The 20,084-nt window shown below is 34.5% G+C and overlaps 1 long non-coding RNA gene across 1 annotated transcript; it reads left to right on the top strand.

Moving 5' to 3' along the window:
- The first annotated feature begins 17,481 nt into the window (after nt 1–17,481).
- Nucleotides 17,482–18,874, top strand: LOC122323168. Its single transcript, XR_006246960.1, has 3 exons — nt 17,482–17,567; nt 17,664–17,811; nt 17,969–18,874. It is a non-coding gene; the product is annotated as an uncharacterized LOC122323168 (long non-coding RNA).
- The last annotated feature ends 1,210 nt before the right edge of the window (nt 18,875–20,084 follow it).

Here is a 20,084-nt window from a genome sequence, read left to right as displayed (position 1 = left end):
CCTTCATCTCATCCTAATGTGGAGCTACACGGCCATTTTCCTTCTATTAGTACAGAAAGTCAGAAATAAGAGACTTCACACTTCACTTATATTAACAATACTATCTATCTATCTATCTATCTATCTATCTATCTATCTATCTATCTATCTATCTATCTATCTATCTATCTATCCGTCTGTCTGTCTGTCTATCTATTTTCTTTACTTGCAATAAAACAAGACATAGAAGAAAATATATAAAAACCTAACCTATTATATTTAAATATGTCTTTGAGAATTCAATTACTAAGCAGACTAACACTAAATAAACTAAAACAAATAAAACCGGCATTTAACTACATGAAATATATGAATAAAAACCAACCAAAAATATTTACATTTATGAAATTAAATCAAAATAACATCAAATCCAAAATATGAACAAAAATAAATAAATCTACATATCTGTTGGGTACTATTGGTAACTATATAGACATAAAATAAAATAAAAGTAAAAATAAGAAGTGCAAAAAATAAAACAATAAAAATTAAAAATTTCCTCAAACCTAAAAATCAACCAATCAATACATTTTTCAGTATCTATCTATCTATCTATCTATCTATCTATCTATCTATCTATCTATCTGTCTATCTATCTAATATCACATAGACAGTTACGCAACTCTGTCAAACCAGTTACACATCAGTCATCATAGAGCACAGCATTATGTATGCAGATCATATGCAAATAGCATTACATCTTTAGCAGATGGGCAGTTCTATCAAAATGATGTCTGAATGACTTCAGAGAAGATCTGCTGAGGAAACATGCCAACTTTATTAGAGCGATAATGCTCTGAACCACATGGTTTATGGAATGTGCATTAAAATAAATCTAAGAAGGACAACTATTATTATTAGAAAATGAATTCAATAAGTAGCAGTGCTGCACTAAATCATGATTGTTATTATTAGATAAACATTATTAGTAGTACTGCCCATACCTATGGTTAGGGGTTCGACATGGCTTTTTTGGATTGGACCCATAAGCAGGGACCTAGCAACCACCCAGGACACCCTAGCAACCGCAAACAATTTTAATTACGCTGTGCATATTTAAAAATGTACTGTTTAAACCCAAGTTTGGACTACAGTCAATATTAGCTGACATGACGACTTGTTCTGTGCTTTCATCTGATGGATTTAGGGGCAGCAGACTGCTTTATGATGACTTTCAAACATTAATCTCCCAAAATCCTTTTGCAATAGCTTTAAATTAGGTTTTAACCCCACAGGCGTTCCCCATATGACGGCTGTGCTTTCAGAAAGTTTGACTTTCAACGTGAAGAGAGGTCGCGCCAGAGGTCAGAACTTCAGAGGAACGCCTGTATATTTTGAAAATGTTCCATTTGGAGTCATTGCTTTTAAAAGACGCCCTGTTTAAAGCCGCTGCCTTTCAAACACAGCTCAAGCTATTGTTCTTGGGATGGATTTATTCACTTTTAGAGATACCGTGGAACATTTATTCTCTGCGGGTTATCGAGTGGCCCATTTTGACAAACGCATTAAAATCAGTTCACGTCGCATTGGACCCAGTTAATCTTTCCATTACCTTCATTCCTGTTTAAATAAGTCTATTTTCTCCCCACTAATAGTGTATTTTCATTTGCTAAGTGTCTCATTTGCTGAACTTTATTGAATTTAAGAGGAACAGCTTAATTTCCGGCTTTGTGAGTTGGTATTTTGAAATGGTCTGTTGGGAAGCTTGCAGATTGAAGCTGTGGTCACTTTTTTTCATCTCATTTTCGCATTTGACCAGTAAGATTAATTTGTCTTTTTAATAAAAACGGGCATGTTTAATTACACAGGCTGATTGGAAAAGATTACTGTTTGGGTGAACTCATAAAAACCTGTCGAGAACTTACTCAGCCATATTTCTTCTTTATATTAAAACACAGAAATAAGACATGATGATCTGTATTAAGAAAAATAAAGCTATTTGTAAGACCTGTGGTGCTTGTTTAATAATTTTTCTATTATTAGCACAATTTTATTACTATAACGGTTAAAAATATATGTAAAACATTGCATGGCAATATGTGATGCAATGCATTCAATTCATGCTTTCAAATAAATATTTAAAATTTTTAAATATACTATATATATTATTTGTATAATATAATAAAAATATATATATATATATATATATATATATATATATATATATATATATATATATATATATTTGTAGATATATTATTTACAATAAAGTATGACTTTTTTATAATACACAAAATTAATGCTATAAACTGCTTCATTGCATTGCATTTAATTAACATTTCGTGTTTTCAAAAATTTATATCACATCCATTTTACCACAAAATTCACATTTCAACACATTTTCATGATGATATATCACAATGCTTTTTTTTTTTTAAGGTTATTTCTTTACGTTTATCATTCTCAAAAAAAGTACACATACCGTATATCAATTTCAGCACATAAATGACATGCGCTCCATAAAAGTCGTGTTTTTTTTGTTTTTTTTTAAATCTAAGTAGCCTGTTTAGATGAGTTGAATGAAAGCTCCCTTGTCCTTAAGCATCTGTTCTTGAGAATAAACCCAAACCCTTGCATTTCCTCATCTGTATGTGCAGCTACGTTCGACGTGCATATGCTTCTGTGTTTAATTCATCCTCCAAAGTGACAGTAATTGCTTGACTCATGTTTGTCTGGCCAAGCACAAATTCCAGCAGTGACCAGGCATCTGTCACATTATATCTGTGAAAGGCAGAGTAAAAAATGAAAGCAGGACATCGGGTGCTCTGAGCTCACTAATTGGGATCGAGGAACATCTTGTTGAACCTCCAAGGAACGGGAATATGTGCTTTATACCCCCACCTCATGCTCATGGAGGCAGCGAAGGATGTATTATTTTTTTATCGGGGGGTCGCTTTTCCAAAATACTTCTGTGCCTTATAAATAATAAACAATATTTTTGGTCTGCTTATCTGGCCATCGATCTTATCACAAATGGGATTTAAAAATAGTAAAACGTTGTTGTGTTTTAACAAGGAATCAGGTTTCCTGCAGGTATAAGGTATAGTTTTGAGCAGACAAGGTTTGCATATAAATTGCAACAGTGTATAATGCATCATATCCTGAAACGATTATCAATGCATGAATTAAACTCACTTAAAATGGCAAAATGATCTGACATAGATTTCCATCATACATTCCTGCAGGTCAATGAATGAATGAATTTTAGATCACATTGGACCCAGTTATGTGTGTGTTTGTATTTTCATTAAATTCTATTTGATTGGAACAGCTTTTGCTTTTAGCTGAAGCTCCCGTTTACCATTCCAGCTCATTTTCTGGATTGCTGCCTTTTTAAGCCAATAAAATTGAAAAAATAAATAAATAAATAAAATAAATTGTGCATTTGGCCGGTATGACTGATCGATCAGTAATGATTCTGATTGAACAGGCAGGTTTGATTTCATGCATTTTTTGAAGGCTCTAAATAATAAATATTAATCAAGGTCACCTGGAATACTGACAATTTCTGTTTTTTAATAGTTGTTTTTATCAGTGCACCAATTTCGCTTACATTAAATTCTAGTACATGCAAAAACTACAGTCCGTAACTTTTTGTTTGTAAAAAAAGTAAGAAAGTAGATATCCAGTTCAAAAAATATCACCTTACTTTAGTTAGTAGTATTTTTTTTTTCTCCATTTTCTCCATTCGACATCCACAGTATTTTGGTTTTCCATACTACGGAAATCAATGAGCACCGATGGGTCACCAAATTTCAAAATCTTCCTTTGTGTTCAACAATAAGAACCTCATACGTGGTTAACTTAATCAATTCTGAAAAACGTTTTAAGTTTGGGTGTACTGTCCCTTTAAGGCCGATTACAGGCGCTTGGAATCCAAATTATCCTCCCTTTTCTTCAGTGCGGAAGTGGGTGAGGCTTCCGGTTCTTTGACGCTATAGGTAGATAACAAGGAGAACGGACATGCAGCAAATATTAAAACTGCTTGCACTACGAACCAGCGGGTTCATAATTAACACAATACATTAAAATAACATCACAGGAAACAAAATCAAACAGCAAAACTGTTTTGCACGGCTAAAAACAGCTGGTAGCTTGAATTTACAAATGGCCACTCCCATTTTTACAGCAAGAAAAAGATAGATAGGCCTAGTGTTGCTTATTTTGCTTTGCTAACATCCTTTTGCTGATTCACTTCTACGTATATCGCCTTGCCCTCGCTTGCTCCTGGGAGTCCTGGGAACATCTCCGTTCTCCCTCCTCGCCATGGCGTCTTCTAGGGGCTGAACTAATCTAATGATCGCTCCCTGGGCAATAATATTAGACCTGCCCGTGAGCGCAGGGATTCGTTTCGGAAAGGTCAAGTTTTGCATTTCCCGCCCCCTCCGCCGTCGCCGGGGCATGCGAGTCTCGCGTCGCGGCAGGACCGCATAATTACTCGACGGTACCGGTGTCACCGGAGAAGACACCTCTCTCAGATACGTCCTATCTGCCTCACACAGGAAGCGGCCGGGGTTAAGCGTCTAAAGACTGCTCGTCCCAAACTCCCAAGATTAATTGACTGTGGAAGGGGCGAGATAAAGAAGCACATTAAGACTAAAGAAATCTCGCCGCATCCAGATCCGCTCCAGGTTTTAAGCGCTATTTTAAAGTCGGCCGAAATGTTCTCCGAGCTGTCAAACTCGGAGGCGTAAACGAATTCGAAATCCGGCCGTTTCAAAACAGCAAACTCTCCTCACGCAATGAAAATTTCAGTGTCTTTTATTTAATAGAATCGCATTAAAGAGTAATCATTCCTTGCGCTGTTTCTCCTCAGATTTATGGCATATATAAAGAGAATACCCACGGTCAAGGGCAGTTTTTTCTCTTTGGGGTTGTTGATGATGGGCAGAGCGTGAGCGATCGTGACAAGATGAGGCGGGAGAATCGCGTAGTTCAGCTTTGATCAGCTTTCCAGTTCTTCTTTTCTTGTATCACCCTGGAATGAATGACCTCAATAATGCACAAGTTCAAGAAAGAGATGTGTAGATGATGATGAAAGATTCTCGATGCAAACGTACATCACGAGCTTCGCTTTGCCCAGGTAATCATTCGGCACGATTAATGAATCAAATTCAGAACAATAAAAACAATATCAGGACGTCAGTGATTAAGAAATGAATACTTTTAATCTGCATGCGAACAAATCTGACCGTATGAAATTTTATAATCTATTTAAAACGGGCCTAAATGCCGTTTTGAGCAGTTTCCTGTTCACTTTTCTTTGCACAACAAGAAATATTTTACATTTTCATTGTTATTAATGTTTTGGTTAATGTTTTATTCAGTATGTTGTCATTTTCTAGTGATGTCGAATTATTTAATTGCGATTAATTGCATCCAAAATAAAAGTTTTTGTTTACACAGTATAGTTGTGTGTACATAAAGACACACATATGTACATATATATATATATATATATATATATATATATATATATATATATATATATATATATATATATATATATATATATATATATATATATATATATATATATATATATATATATATATATATATATATATATATATATATATATATATATATTAAAATCTTTTCAAAATCGTAATGATTTAAAATGCCGTCTTTGCTAACATCTGATCTTATTAGATATGTAACATATTTAAATAAATGCAATAATAATGATCAATATCATAGCGAATATCCATCACTGTTTTTTTCAAACCCATATTCCTGCGGAGCAAAAACACACAGCTTGTATTAGTGCACTTCTGCAACACGTAGACGAATCACAACTTCATTTGAAAAAACGCATTTCAAACATAAGTACTGTATCATTTTGTGTACGCATGTTTAGATACAATTGTTTGTACTTAAAGCTATTAAAAGAGCCTTAAGGGATCTCAAAACACACAAGGGTTCAGCCTTACACACGGCACCGCCGCACAACAGACGTCTCTCTGCCTATTACAGACGAGATGCAAACACACGACTCCCAGGAGGGCGAAACAAAGATCTCAATTATCTGTCAAATGTCATCTGCGCCGCTGCACAGCAGTGTACTTCAGGGAACGGTGCTCTTTAAAAGACAGATTTAACACACGGATTTAAATGCAGAAGCAGGATCGTTGTGAGCACTCTGAGTATATTGGTTAATGCTTGACTTTATGAAGACGAATGTGGAAATGATATCCAGAGTTTGTTTAATGTGATGTCGATCCGTAAGTGTGTATCTCAGCTCATTAACAGAACAGGGGGAGAGGCCAAATCCTCTTATTTCAACATGTGCTAAGATTTATTCAAATACTCGACGAGGAAAGAGAGAGAGAGAGAGCTCTTTAATATGACAGAGTAGAACCGACGAGAGCTCTTTTTAACTTTCACTCCACTAAATTACATCTATGGTCACCACCTGGAGTTTATTTTCCTCTTTACAATGACAGGAATGGACTTACCTGGATGGTGGGAATAATGTGCGGGCATTCTTGCTGAATGTTGTGTTGCACTCAGAAGCACTCGTCACAGCGAGGAAATAAAAAAAAGGTTGTAAATCCTGTTTCGTGTTGACTTCATGTGGCCAGACAATCTTTAAAATATGTAAAACACATAATTACCAAACAAACATTTGAATATTCATATTTATTCACTGCAGGATCCCATTCACTCACAGATGGTACGTATCTAGACCCCAAGCAACTGTCATTATATATAGATGCTTATAATGGCAACCCAACACAACATGTATATACAGTCATATACAGTATATAAATATATATGATTCTTATTTTATTTAATTATTAAAATAATAATTATATATATATATATATATATATATATATATATATATATATATATATATATATATATATATATATATATATATATATATATATATATATATATATATATATATATATATATATATATATATATATATATATATACACACACACACACACACACACACATATATATATATATATATATATAAATAATGTGACACCCCAAACAGTTACTGGGTCAATTTGAAATTAAGATGCATACATCATCAGAATAAATAAGCTTTCCATTGATATATGATTTGTTTGAATAGGACAATATTTGAATATTTGGATTTTACTACATGTTACTAGTCAAAATTAAAGTTTTAATATACTTATGGTAAGAAAAGTACAAAATATTTTAATGGAACGTGATCTTTACTCAATATGCGAATGATTTTTGGCATAAAATAAAAAATGTGCTGATACTTTTGGTCCATACAATGTATTATTGGTTATTGTTGTTATACCCGTGCTACTTATGACTGATTTTTGGGTCCAATGTAAAATAATACTATATTTACGTAAAAAACTGATTGTAAATCAAACAGTTTTAGGCCTAGTTAGAGAAAAAACGAAGTTTTTTTTTTTTCTCAGAAGAAAGCACTACGCAAAATTAAGATACGGAGTAAAATAAATATATAAATAAAATAAAGTCTTGGCAGCCTCAAGTCTTACTGCGAGACCTCATAACCCGAACAAGAACAGAACAGTATGCTGGCTTGAATTGCTCAATATCTGAGCGCCGCCTAACCCCGGGATGCTGTCCGATAAATGAACGCCACACTGAGCCGGTTTAAGACAGAAATCAGCGCCGTCTGTATGTTTGTGCTCCATCACACAAACGTGATCAATGGCCAGTGTTTTGGAGGTCTGCCTGTGATGTGCATTTACTGTGGATTGAACATTTGTCTCTGCTACCTGTGCTTGTTTAACAGCAGAACATTCCATGAGACAGCAATTTATCAGAGGCTGAGCAAGCATTAGCCGTACAGCTAAAGGTGACGCTGATTGATAATTAGCAAGACTAATGAGTCGTTTAAATGTTAAAAGAAGCAAGGGAGGTCAAAGGTTAAGAGTCAATCTTTGTCCTCCAAACAGCAGGAAACTGAGTGAACTCACACACACATATATATATATATATATACACTTGCATATATAATTGCAATCTGTAAGTACACAGCATGAGCTGAACAAGCCAATTAGGATTATGAAAACAGTTTCTGTCAGCATTAGTTAGCATGCGCTTTTACGTGCAAGGTAGCATTTAATGGCATTTCCATTCCAAACACAATTACACTTTATGTTATTTACACATAAAAAAAAAACATTATTCACACACACACTCACACACAAAATAAATTACCGTTAATGCCTCGCGGTGCATGATTATTTAATAGCATATCACGGTAATATTTTATATTAATGCTGCAACATTCACACAGGGAAATATCTACTGGTTTATACAGGGAACGTGATTTTTTCTGTCCTCTGCCCCTAAACCGAACCCTCACAAACCATTATTGCAATGTGCAGATTTTTATTAAGACCTTAAAATAAAATATAAAAATGATCTACTATCATAAACTGAACTACACACACACAGGAGTAATAAATAAATGCATTTCCGTTAACACAAATAATAAATAAAAATACGAATAAAAATACAAAAGTTTTACGAAGTTAGATTTAAGACCTTGTAAGACTAATTTAAGGAATAAAATGACATTTATTGACATGTAAATATGCTCTGAAAATGTAAATGTCTGAGCAAAAACACAACGAGGATGATAGTGTTACAGCTTACAACTGATCTCCATCACTTTTTAATTCATTTTTAATGAATTAATTTAATTACTTACAAACAACAGATAAACTATTCTTAAATCAAGGTAGATGCAAAAATAACACGTACAAAAAAAATCGCGTTTTTGAGAAACGTATGATAGAAAAGGACAAACAGCATACACGCTCAGTCAGCTTCTTAGGATTAAATATTATATTTGTTGCCCATTTATAGCATATTAAGATTGAAGAGGCCTAACTTTTAGCGCAAAAGGCCAGTTCTCATTATCCAGGACTAAGTGAGGTCAGCAGAAAAGGAAAGTCACTGCAGGAAGAGCAAGTTATTACGTTCTGATTAAAGATCAGAAAGATAAAATGTGCACAATAAGAGCAGGGACATGCAATAAGAAAGTTCATTCTGATTTCGTGTTGACTCCAACGTAAAGCTCAGGCACGCATCTACAGGCCAAAAACAGACAAATAAATAAATAAAAAGCAGCCAAACCGTTTCAGATGAAACCCTTCACACTGGGGTGTGACGTTTGCTTTGAGGTATTAATGGCTTCTTTCACATATTCGCCGTCTAATCCAGGCTGTGGGAATGGAGGAAGCGCATTTCCATAGAATTGCACTAGCAGGCAAAATTGCATAAACGCAAGTTGGTGAAAAAGCCTTTTTCATCACTCTGCGGGATTAAATCTCCTAGCTAAGCCCAGATCAAATATTGGATTGTTCGGGCTGGCTCAAGGTGAGACGGAAATGAATGGGAAAATATAAATATATGCATATCCTTCCTCCAAATGGGTCTCAAATCGATTTGATTGGATATCTTTGAGTACTTGTTTCTCATTGCTGAAACGATGAAACACTTTGCCCAGAAGTCTCTGACGTGCATCTATTTAATGTGAAAAGTCACATTAAACATAGCGGAAAATATGTCCGTTTTGTTTCTCGAATCTCCTCCCTTCATTTTTAAAGGTTCGTCAACCTCTGCGTAACGGAAGAAGCAAAATAAATAGTTGTGTTATAGACACTGAGGCTAAAAAATGAAGTGAAATTAAGTTTCATTTAGTTAAATTGAGTATGGGAAGGGGATGCATTTAATTACATGTCAGTGGGAAAGGGAATAATACAATTAGTTTGAATGGATTTAGTTCAGATGCAGTTCTGGCAGAGGATTTTTTATATATATATATATATCTAAGATTTGATACTTATGATTTTAAACAGGAAATTGAAGGGTTGAAAAATGAACGGAGCATAAACAGGGGGTCTTTTTTAATGCGAGAGATGTGATAACAGTTTTCAAACTGTGTAAAATCAGGAAGCCTCGTAGGCCTGATAATACAAGGGCTTTCATTAAACTGTGACAGAATGGTGGAAGAAGTCTGTAGCAGGGCTATTCAGTTGTGTTCATTTAATTTGAAGGGGGCCGTCCTGAAATCTTCCTGGGGGGCCCTATAAAATTCGAAATTGAATTTAACTGCATAGTTTAGTAGTAAAATTAAATAATATTACCACGAGTGATATCTATAATGGTTTATATAAGTGCTGTCTGTCAGAATATTATCAATGAAGACCGGTGCCGGTATAGTTACTGATCTCTAAATAAATGTTTCTCCCAATTTTAAGCATTATTAAAGCCGTTTAACATTACAATGGCTAGCGCTCATCGGGGATTTGATTATAAAGATCCTATTGAAAACGAGCTGATTTGGATTTAGATAATGAAATAAATAAAGTTCAATAAAGTGATCTGGATTCATTTCCAAGACATCTCAATGTACAGCGCGAAAGAACATCCAGCACGTTTATGAAGGCAACCTCAAGGGTTTTTAAGACCAAAAAAGTTCATGAATATATTGAACGAAACACTTTTTGTTTAATTTCATGCAAAATAGTAATACATTAGCTGTAATATGGATACTGCGCCTGATCCGATCGCACCGCGCAAACACGATCTTTCTCAATCGTTTGTCTTGTTTTCCAGCGCAAACGTCAAAAATGACGCGCGGCGAGGACATTTTCTGAGAAACTCTTTCCAGGAGCCCTTAAAGCGGGACTATTCACATCCTGAAGACTATTAATAGTTCAATCGTGTTCGACTTGTGCTAAAAAATGGTTTGTGTTCTCAACTTTCCTACCAATCCTGTCCAATGTTCTTGGTTTACAGGGTTTACCTTACTTCTTCAGGGAGGTTGACGATCTTTCATTTCATCACACAGTTCCATGTAATAATAATAATAATAATAATAATGCATTTATATTACACAGCGACTTTAAAAATCGCTTTCACAAAGCGCTTCACAAGCGAACGATACAATGCACACGCAGCAAACAATGCAAAAACAAAATGAGCAATCGTATAAAAGTAATCCTAAAATAATACGTTTTAAGAAGAGATTTAAAAGGCACTAGTGAGCTTGCTTCCCTGATGTCTGCCGGGGGATCATTTAAAAGCTGAGGAGCATACGAAGAAAATAATACGGGTGGTTTTATGTAATAAGCGTTTTGTGTCCTCGGTCTGTCACGAAGCTAATTCTTTCAGCTATTTTTTTTTTCCACGTCTCTGTTCCTTTCACTATTTTATTCGATTTAGCTTAAAGCCGTACATAGATTAAACAGGACAGGGGTGTTTTCTAAATATATGTAGATTATGCCGTGGATATCGTGAACAAAATATTAACCGAGAGTACAGGTGCATCAATTAAAAGGAGGGCCGTCAAAATTACATTATTTATAAGCAGAAACGAGCAGCTTGTATTTTTATTGGGTTTATATTATGCCATATGCTTAATTCTAATGCTTATGTTATATTAATATGTCATATCTCTTATTCTAATTTGTATAAATTATTCTTTTAGGGATGAGATTTATAGTCTACAAGGTGCAGTTATGTGAAATTTGTAATGTAAGGTATTTTTTTATAATGCATATCATGCAGAAGTTAATTGCATCTGCATATTTACATGGAATATTTTACATTAAATATTTGACATTTTATTGTATTATCGTACAGCCTCACTCGAACAAATTCATACAGTTTTTTTGTAAGAATGATCTACTCCCCAAAGCTTTCCTGTCACCGTGGTTTTAGACAAATCATACAAAAACATACGAGTGAGATCGTATGAAGTAATATAGTTATGAAACTGTGTTGTTAGAGCAAATATACTGTTGGATAAAATATATTAATATTATATAAACTTTACTAATTAAATAAATAAATAAAATGAATAAGTAAATATAATTTAGTTTAACTTGAAGTACTAAAGTAACTACAACTAAATAAAATTAAGAAATATATATATATATATATATATATATACACACACACACACACATATATATATACACACACACACACACACACACACACACATATATATATATATATATATATATATATATATATAAACTATTCAAAAGCTACAAAACAGAAACATTTTACTAAAATTTCAAAATATAACTATATTGAAGAAACTGCGTATTTCTAATACAATATAACAAAAACGACAAAACAATATGTTAAAATACTCAAAGTGAAAAAGTCGAGGTTAAAGCTGAACTTTTGAATTTCCAAACCAAGTTCTATAAACCACCCCCAAAAACCATAGCAACCATCTACAATACAGCTAGTGCACAGCAACTTTACATTACATTATATGAAATTTAGCTTGATTTGTAAATATAGCTGTAAATACATGTACAAGTCTGGCTACACTAAGAAAAGTTTAGTCAGCACCTTTTTTAAGTTGATTTTTTTTATATATAGTGTCTGCAAATTTTGCACTTGGTCTTTTAGCTGTTAAAAGTTGATATTCTGAGCCATAAAATTATAACGAAGAGCTGTCAGGTAGGAAATATGTAGAATGTATCAAAAGTAGAGAGATTTAATGCAAAGTATGGCCCTTATATAAGATTCTCTGGTTGTTCTATGATTGATTTCCATCTTAATCAAAGCGGGCAAACAAGGACTCGGATGCGCAGCATGTGGACCCAGGAGAAGGACACGTGGAGGAAGGAAGAACAGAATAAAAGGAGGCGAGGAAGAATGAAGTGAAAGTACTGATGCGGTTCGGTGTCAGCTGCCATTAACTGGGCGGTTATATGCTCCTGAAGCTCAAACACAGACCAGATGATTCCAGATGATTCCAGCTGTCACAGCGGTGAACATGTGGGGGATGGTTTGGTCGTGCCTTTTAAAAAACAGACAGATGTTGTTTGAAGGGTCCTGAATGTTTAACAGGCATAACGTTAAAAAAGGGTATATTTACAATGACTATTTATTAGCAATTATTGAAAAAAACAATGCAGAAGTGTGCAAAATTATTTAGAAATTTTAATGATAACATTGTGAGCCAGCAGTGACTGACACATTAGAATATTGATTTAAAAATAATGAAAATGAGATAACCAGCTCAAATGTTATTTAGCTATAATAATCCTGATTAGACTAAATAAATAAATAAATATACCTGCTATATCTACAACAGGGATATCAATATTTATCCTTATTATTTCTTATTTGTTCTTGTAGTTTATATATATATATATATATATATATTTAAATTAAGAGGCACAATGTTGTTACACATCACTTGTGAAATATCACTATATATATATATATATATATATATTTTTATTATTAATTTTTTTCACATATGCAGGACTAAAGGGCCAATAAATAAATAAATAAACCTTTAGTAGGGCCAATAAATAAATAAATAAACCTTTCTTATTCAATGAAACGTTATAACTTTATAGTATAACTCATCGTTCCTTTCCATGCATCATCTCCACACCCTTTCTGTATCATCGTGACAACAGCTGTTGCTTCCAAAGGATTCATAATTACGCGTAAGTGCTTTTTGCCTTTCATCAATAGCTGTAATTACAGGGAGAGCAGCACCAGGCGTCTCTGCACGCTTATTTTTTCCCTCTTTCGTTTTTTCCCGGGTTCTTGTGGTGTTTGATGAAACCCTGGAATGAATTGCCATTGAATTAAGTCAAAATTACGGAGACCCACTGTTTACAGAACATCATCCGCTCCGAAGCCGGAAACCTGCTAGCGATCACGGCTGTTGAAAAACTCAGAAGACGAGAAGGTTTCCTCAAATGTGAAGAGTTTTAATGCATACATGCACACCTGCTGAGATAACAGCTGTTTTGATTGACACACGATTCACTCCACGCCAGCCTTCATTTGCTCTTCTCGGTCCTTCATTGTACGTCCACTAACATCTCCCACACATCCGCGTTGACTAGCCATGATTGAGAGCGCTCTTCACCACATGTACTGTGGGTATTTCAGTGATGCGCAGCGTGAAAGCTGCAGTGTGTCTTGGAGAGCGTTTAGTGATGCATATGGCCACACTGCATTTCTAGTGTGAACGCTAATGTGTCCAGACAACATCTACTCGTGTAACACATCATCACTGCACACAAGCAAGAGTTTTGCATTTTAAAGCTAAGCTCAGATGAATAGAGAAATAGAAATCCATCTGTATTTTTCATGCTTTTCATTATAAAGAAGTGTGCATAATTGTATTGCATGTTAAAATATGCACTTAAAATTTTGAGGTATTGTTATATATATATATATATATATATATATATATATATATATATACTTGCACATTAGCTAATGCTATTAAATCAATTTCATTAATTGCCAAGGCAAAATTTTAAAAATGTAAATTCGAAATAGCAATTAAATAAAAGTGCTAATATATAAATTTGAAAAATGGCAAAAGCACACAACATTATTACTAAATAAATACTAATACTACAATTAAAATGAACATGAAAATGGGGAAAAAAGTGACTGACAATATTGATAAAATAATATCTTTACATTTTTTAATCAATATTTTCATCATACTTAAATAGGCCAAAAATGTTACATTTAAACTATAATTTATTTTCATAGCAATTAACATGCAGAACTTTTAACAGAGGCAACGTATTTTTCTTTTTTTTATTTAGTTTAATTAGATGGACTAAAAAATAAAAATGCTAACATAAATGCATTAAAATATTCAAAATATTAACAAAAGTTATACATTTTAAAAAAGTTATAAAATAACACCGGTCCTACATAAATGGGTCAAAAACTTACAAGAAATGTTATCTATAATACATTTATTTAATTGCAATTAACATGCAATTGAGTAAAAACGTTGCTCTATATTCAGTATTATTTTTGTAAAAAGTACTTGCTAAAGTGTACTTTTAGCACAAGGGTCTGGTTACAAATCCCTGTTGCGTAGTCTTGATTCAAATAAAGAAATTATTGGTAATCATGAAACAGTGATCAAAGTGTGAGTTTTAGACCTTTACTTGGCATGCGCATGGAAATCAAAGACCCATGCTTTGAAAATATTGACACAATCTAATCTCACATGATTACTGGAGACGGACAATATGTCCCAGCTGACTTCTTGTGATCAGATCATCCAAGAAGAGCGTTTAAACAGGGTGATGGTGATTAACCTTACGAGACAGGAGTCGGTGTGATGGACAACTCTGAAGAAGTACTGCTTGAAATGATCCTAACACAATGCCTGTATGGACACACCATCAGTGCAGACGCTTTAGCTAATCAAGCTTTATTTCACACAGCTTCTCAGAGACATCACACGGAGTGCTTGCACGGAAAGTTGATATCTGAGAAGTCATAATAGTGGTTCCTACTATTTTTCATGTTCTCCAGCGCTTGGCCCAGGAGGGTCACGAGGGTCATGAGGCTGATCTCACACGGTTAGGATAGAAGGAGGATGAGTTGGACTTCTAGACAGTCATCCCAAAATCAAAATAAGGAATTTTATTGTAACATACATTAATATACGCATTATTATTATTGTTAAAAATGTTTACTTTTTTTTTAATTAGACTTTCTTTTCTTCATGCAAATTTAAAATAGCATTTCATTTATTTATTTACTTTATATATTTATTTTTCTATTTGTTTTGGTAGCCTATTTCTGAAATTATATATTATTTTTCGAATAGATTGATTAATTGATTTTTAAGTCTCATAAATCTGACTTATATTTTTTAATATTTCTATTGAAAATTCTTACTTCATTACTCACCTTTTAGCATTTTAATATACAGTATATTAAATTAAAAAGGCTAAATTGTCATTCTATAAATATATATATATATATATATATATATATATATATATATATAAATACAAAGTTCTAATGGAAAATTGTACATTTTGAGATGAAAAAGTTGTTTTATAAATGATCAAATCAAAATTCAAAATTTTAAAAAATTTTCAAAATTTTAAGGCGCACTTCCATACTATTTTAATATACTTTATATTTTTAGCCTGATTACACTGATGCTGTGTCACACGATCCTTCAGAAATCATTCTGCTATGCTGATTTTCATGCAGAAGCGTTTATGATTATCATCAATGTTGAAAACAGTAATGCTGCTTGACTTGTTAATAACTTGTTTCCCTGCTGCCTAAAACGTTTCTGTTTAGTCAACTAACATATTTTGGTCGTCACTTAAATTAACATTAAGTGTCTCCGAAGTAACTACAAATTTTAAGTTGACTCAAAAAATTAGGCAGCAGGGCAACAAGTTATTTCAAGTTGAAACAACTATTTTTTTTACAGTGTCATTTGATGAAAAACAGCACTTAAAAACTAATTTACAGACGTTTTGATGACACAGTATGCCATGAACAAGTGTCAGTAAGAATAACATGCATGTGTGGATGATTCATCTTTAAATCATCCTTCAACGTGTCGTGTGGTGCAGGCAAAATCTGCATCCCAGAATGCATCAGTCTTGATTATGTCACTGTTTAAGGCACGCAATTATTTATGAACATACTTCTTAGCCAGCGCTATAAAACAGTGTGTGATATATGTTGACAGGACAGTGGGCAGCTGGCAGCAATGCCCTTCAGTGGTGATAACATATCCCATCATGCCCTGTGAAGTACCAATTACAATAATTTACATGCAGACACGCAGCGTTTGCGTTACTATATCGCTGTTGATGACATCTAAAGTCAAAGATGATAACATCTAATATTAAATACATCAGCATGACTGTGATCCTCCGTTCCAGCGGAGCATGTCACGCCTCTTAATTAATAACCACCAAAAAAAAGATCATTTCTTGCTACTGATACGAGGAGGGTGCAGAGGTGAAGAAGGTCGGTTCTCCATAAACAATCATTCCCCACGGCATATTTACATCTCCCCCTCGCTCCAGTCTCCTCCTTCGAGCTCTAATAGCCTGTCAACACGAATCTTACGACCACTGAAGGATGGCAAGGAGTGGGCAGCCAAAATGCCACCTTGAAGGGTTTCCATTAGCGAGCGCCCCCGCCAGCGCTGTGAAGGCATGTTAATGCAAATGCAGTGGTCTTCATCTGATAGGCCGCTACTGTCCTGAGCTTTACTCTATGTATTCTTACAGCTTTACTGTCTCTCTGAGCCTCTTTTACCTCGTCTGTCTTTTTGTTTTTTCTTCACTTTTAAGGAGGCAACTGTACTGTCTCTTAGGACGATGATATTAAAGAAAAGTTTTTCTTAAAGTGTTCCAGTTTTAATGCATATATCTTTTTTTTCCTCTCTATTCACTCCCTCCCTCCTGCTGAAAGGTTAAATAAGGCTTCTATGCAAAAACGCAAGTTCAAGGTACACTAAATCTACTAAATGCATTCAAGAGCATGATAAAGCGTAGTATGCAAAAGTTTAGTTTTGAAAAAATGTCGTAAAAAGTGTCTCAAACTAAAAATCGACATCTCTTTCACTCATTTGCTGGTTTCTCTTACATTTGTATTACAATAATGCTTTATTTTTCTCAGGTCCCAGCGTGGCTCTCAAATGAACTTCTTACAGACCGCTTCGGACCTTTCACTGCTGCATGCAGAATGCTGTGAATGTGTGTCATTAATTGGAAATTACATTTAATCTAAGCACAAAAGTAGCACTTTGCCAGCCGCTAATTGCTGAAGACATGCTCCGCTATTCACTGCAGGACTTTCCACGGGGTAGACAGAAAGGAAAGATAATTTCAGGGATGGTGGAGTGGAACAATAGACAGCGCCGAGGAGAAATTGGCCTCTGTGGGAAAGGTCCTAGTTCACTGGAGTTAATGCTGAGCTCTGTATTGAAGTTAAAAGAAGGTATGCCCTAAAGTTGAAGTACTCACTGTGATACTATGCGAGTGTGTATGTTTGTCTATATATGTTAGCATATAACTCAAATTCCGTTGTTTTAAAATTGAATACTGTTACGATACCCGGCATCGTGGCTTTTGTGTGTTTGAATGTATGTGTGCAGGGATTGGCTGTTCCTCGAGGGACGTGATTGGGCGAATCCTGACGTGGACGTCTTTAAAAGGGCGGCGCTCCCAAAATATGGCGAGCTCACTTCGTCGATATTGTGTCGGTTTCAGTTAACAAAAAGTGATTAATGGCTTAAGGAACTACTCTGGAGCGTAGGAGAGGTCTGCCCTTTATTTTTGATATGATTTTGCGATGCGTTTTTGCCTAGGGAGTTAGGGAAGTTGATTTGTATTTTCTTTTCCTTATCGTTAGGTAATTTATATATTTTATTTTATTATGGTCTTTTGGTTTGTTATTCTGGCCTTGGGTCTCTCTGAAGTTAATGCTCCTTTATATATTAATTTTACTTGTTACCCAATAAATAACTTAAAATTCACTTATTCTTATTCTTAAATCTTATTCGCGTCTCACCCATTAAAATGGGCCCGTAACAATACAATTAAAACTAAAAGACTTTCAAACCACATGAGCCAATATTTTATTTACAATGGAACATTGAGAACATAATCAGTGTTTAAATGAAGAAATTTGACAGTTTGAGCTCGTTTAAAATTTGATGCCTGCTACTGGTCTCAAAAAAGTTGACACGTGTCAACAAAGGGCTGTGAAAGCAAAAAATGTTGAAAACATTCAGCTGGGGGAACATATAGCAACTAATTGGGATAATTGACATCAGGTCTGTAATATGAAATATTAGCTATAAAAAGGATGTCTTTTAAAGAGGCAGAATCTCACACAAGTAAAGATCTGTGAAAGAATTTGTAAATAGATTGTGAAATGCGTTCCTCAACGTCAAATTGTAAAGGTTTTGCTAATCTCATCATCTACAGCGTATGACATTGAGCTTCTCAAAAGATTCAGAGAAACTGGAAACATATGTGTGCGTAAGGGACAAGGCCAACAGTCCATCATTCATCGGCATGATTCTGTCATTGACATTAATAAATGGGCCCAGGAATACGTCCAGAAACCTTAAATGTATGTATGTGTGTGTGTGTCTCATCCCTGGATTGTTTTGAGTTTGTTTTCATTCCTCATGAGACCTAGTTTCTGTCTTGTGCTAATCAGTTTATTATGTTCAGGTATGTCATAATTCAATTTACCTTTCCCTGTGTGTGTGTGTGTATGTGTGTGTGTATAATATATAATTGATTAATGAAACATATAGAAGTGAAACTGGGTCATGTTAAAAAAGTAAAAGTATTTTTGTCAAATTAATGAGAAAAGTAGCGTTTTATATACACATACAATTTTTTTTACTATTTACTGCACAAGAAAAAAATTATGTTCTCATGAAAGCGTCTCCTTGTGACGTCATTCTCAAGTCTCCAGCCCTGCTCAAGATGATCTGTGTTGAAGAGGAAGAGAGCTGAGGAAATCAAGCCCAGGGCATTGATGGAGGCCACAGGAAGCCCTCAGGACATGTGCCAGCCGCTCTGTGGGGCTCTTCATTACTTGTTTTCTGTGTCTCTGAGGATGATGAAGGTGTCTTACCTCTGGAAGACTCCCTGCATGATCCCGGTGTCAATGATGGAGCGCCTCGTTCCCCAGAGACTCTACAGGCCATTTGCTCTCTAGCCGCCGATCACGAAGCAGCAGACAAGCTTGCTCCACAGCTCGAGGTGTGATCTTTGACTGCTCCGCTGCCTTCAACAACAACCTGCCGATGTGACTGGGAAACAAGCTCAATGTCTTCTTGTTCACGACCTTCCTTACTGACAACGGGAAGATAGTGAGGATACAAGACTGTCAAACATCGCGGTAACAATTCACACAATAGGTCTCGTTACGTCCAAACTTGCAGCCATACATTTGTAAGATTAAGAGGAATAATCAGTTCTATGTGTGTGTGTGTGTGTGTGTGTGTGTGTGTGGTGTGCTGTCAGCTAACAAAAACAACAGTTCTATACATGCAATAAATATATGTTTGAGAATATAACAATGTGTATTAAACCTTAAATACATCAAGTTAAAAACCTTAGAAATCACAAAAACATACTCATAAAATATTATATTATATACTGAATATCATATAATAAAATATATTTCGTTTCTCTAAAAAAATTAGTGAGATGAAAATATATTTTTTTTAAATTTATAAATATTTATTG

Source organism: Puntigrus tetrazona, chromosome 18, assembly GCF_018831695.1.
Source record: "Puntigrus tetrazona isolate hp1 chromosome 18, ASM1883169v1, whole genome shotgun sequence".
NCBI classification, from domain to species: Eukaryota; Metazoa; Chordata; class Actinopteri; order Cypriniformes; family Cyprinidae; genus Puntigrus; species Puntigrus tetrazona.
The sequence above is the reverse complement of the archived record's forward strand: the minus strand, read 5'-3'. Positions and strand labels throughout refer to the sequence as shown.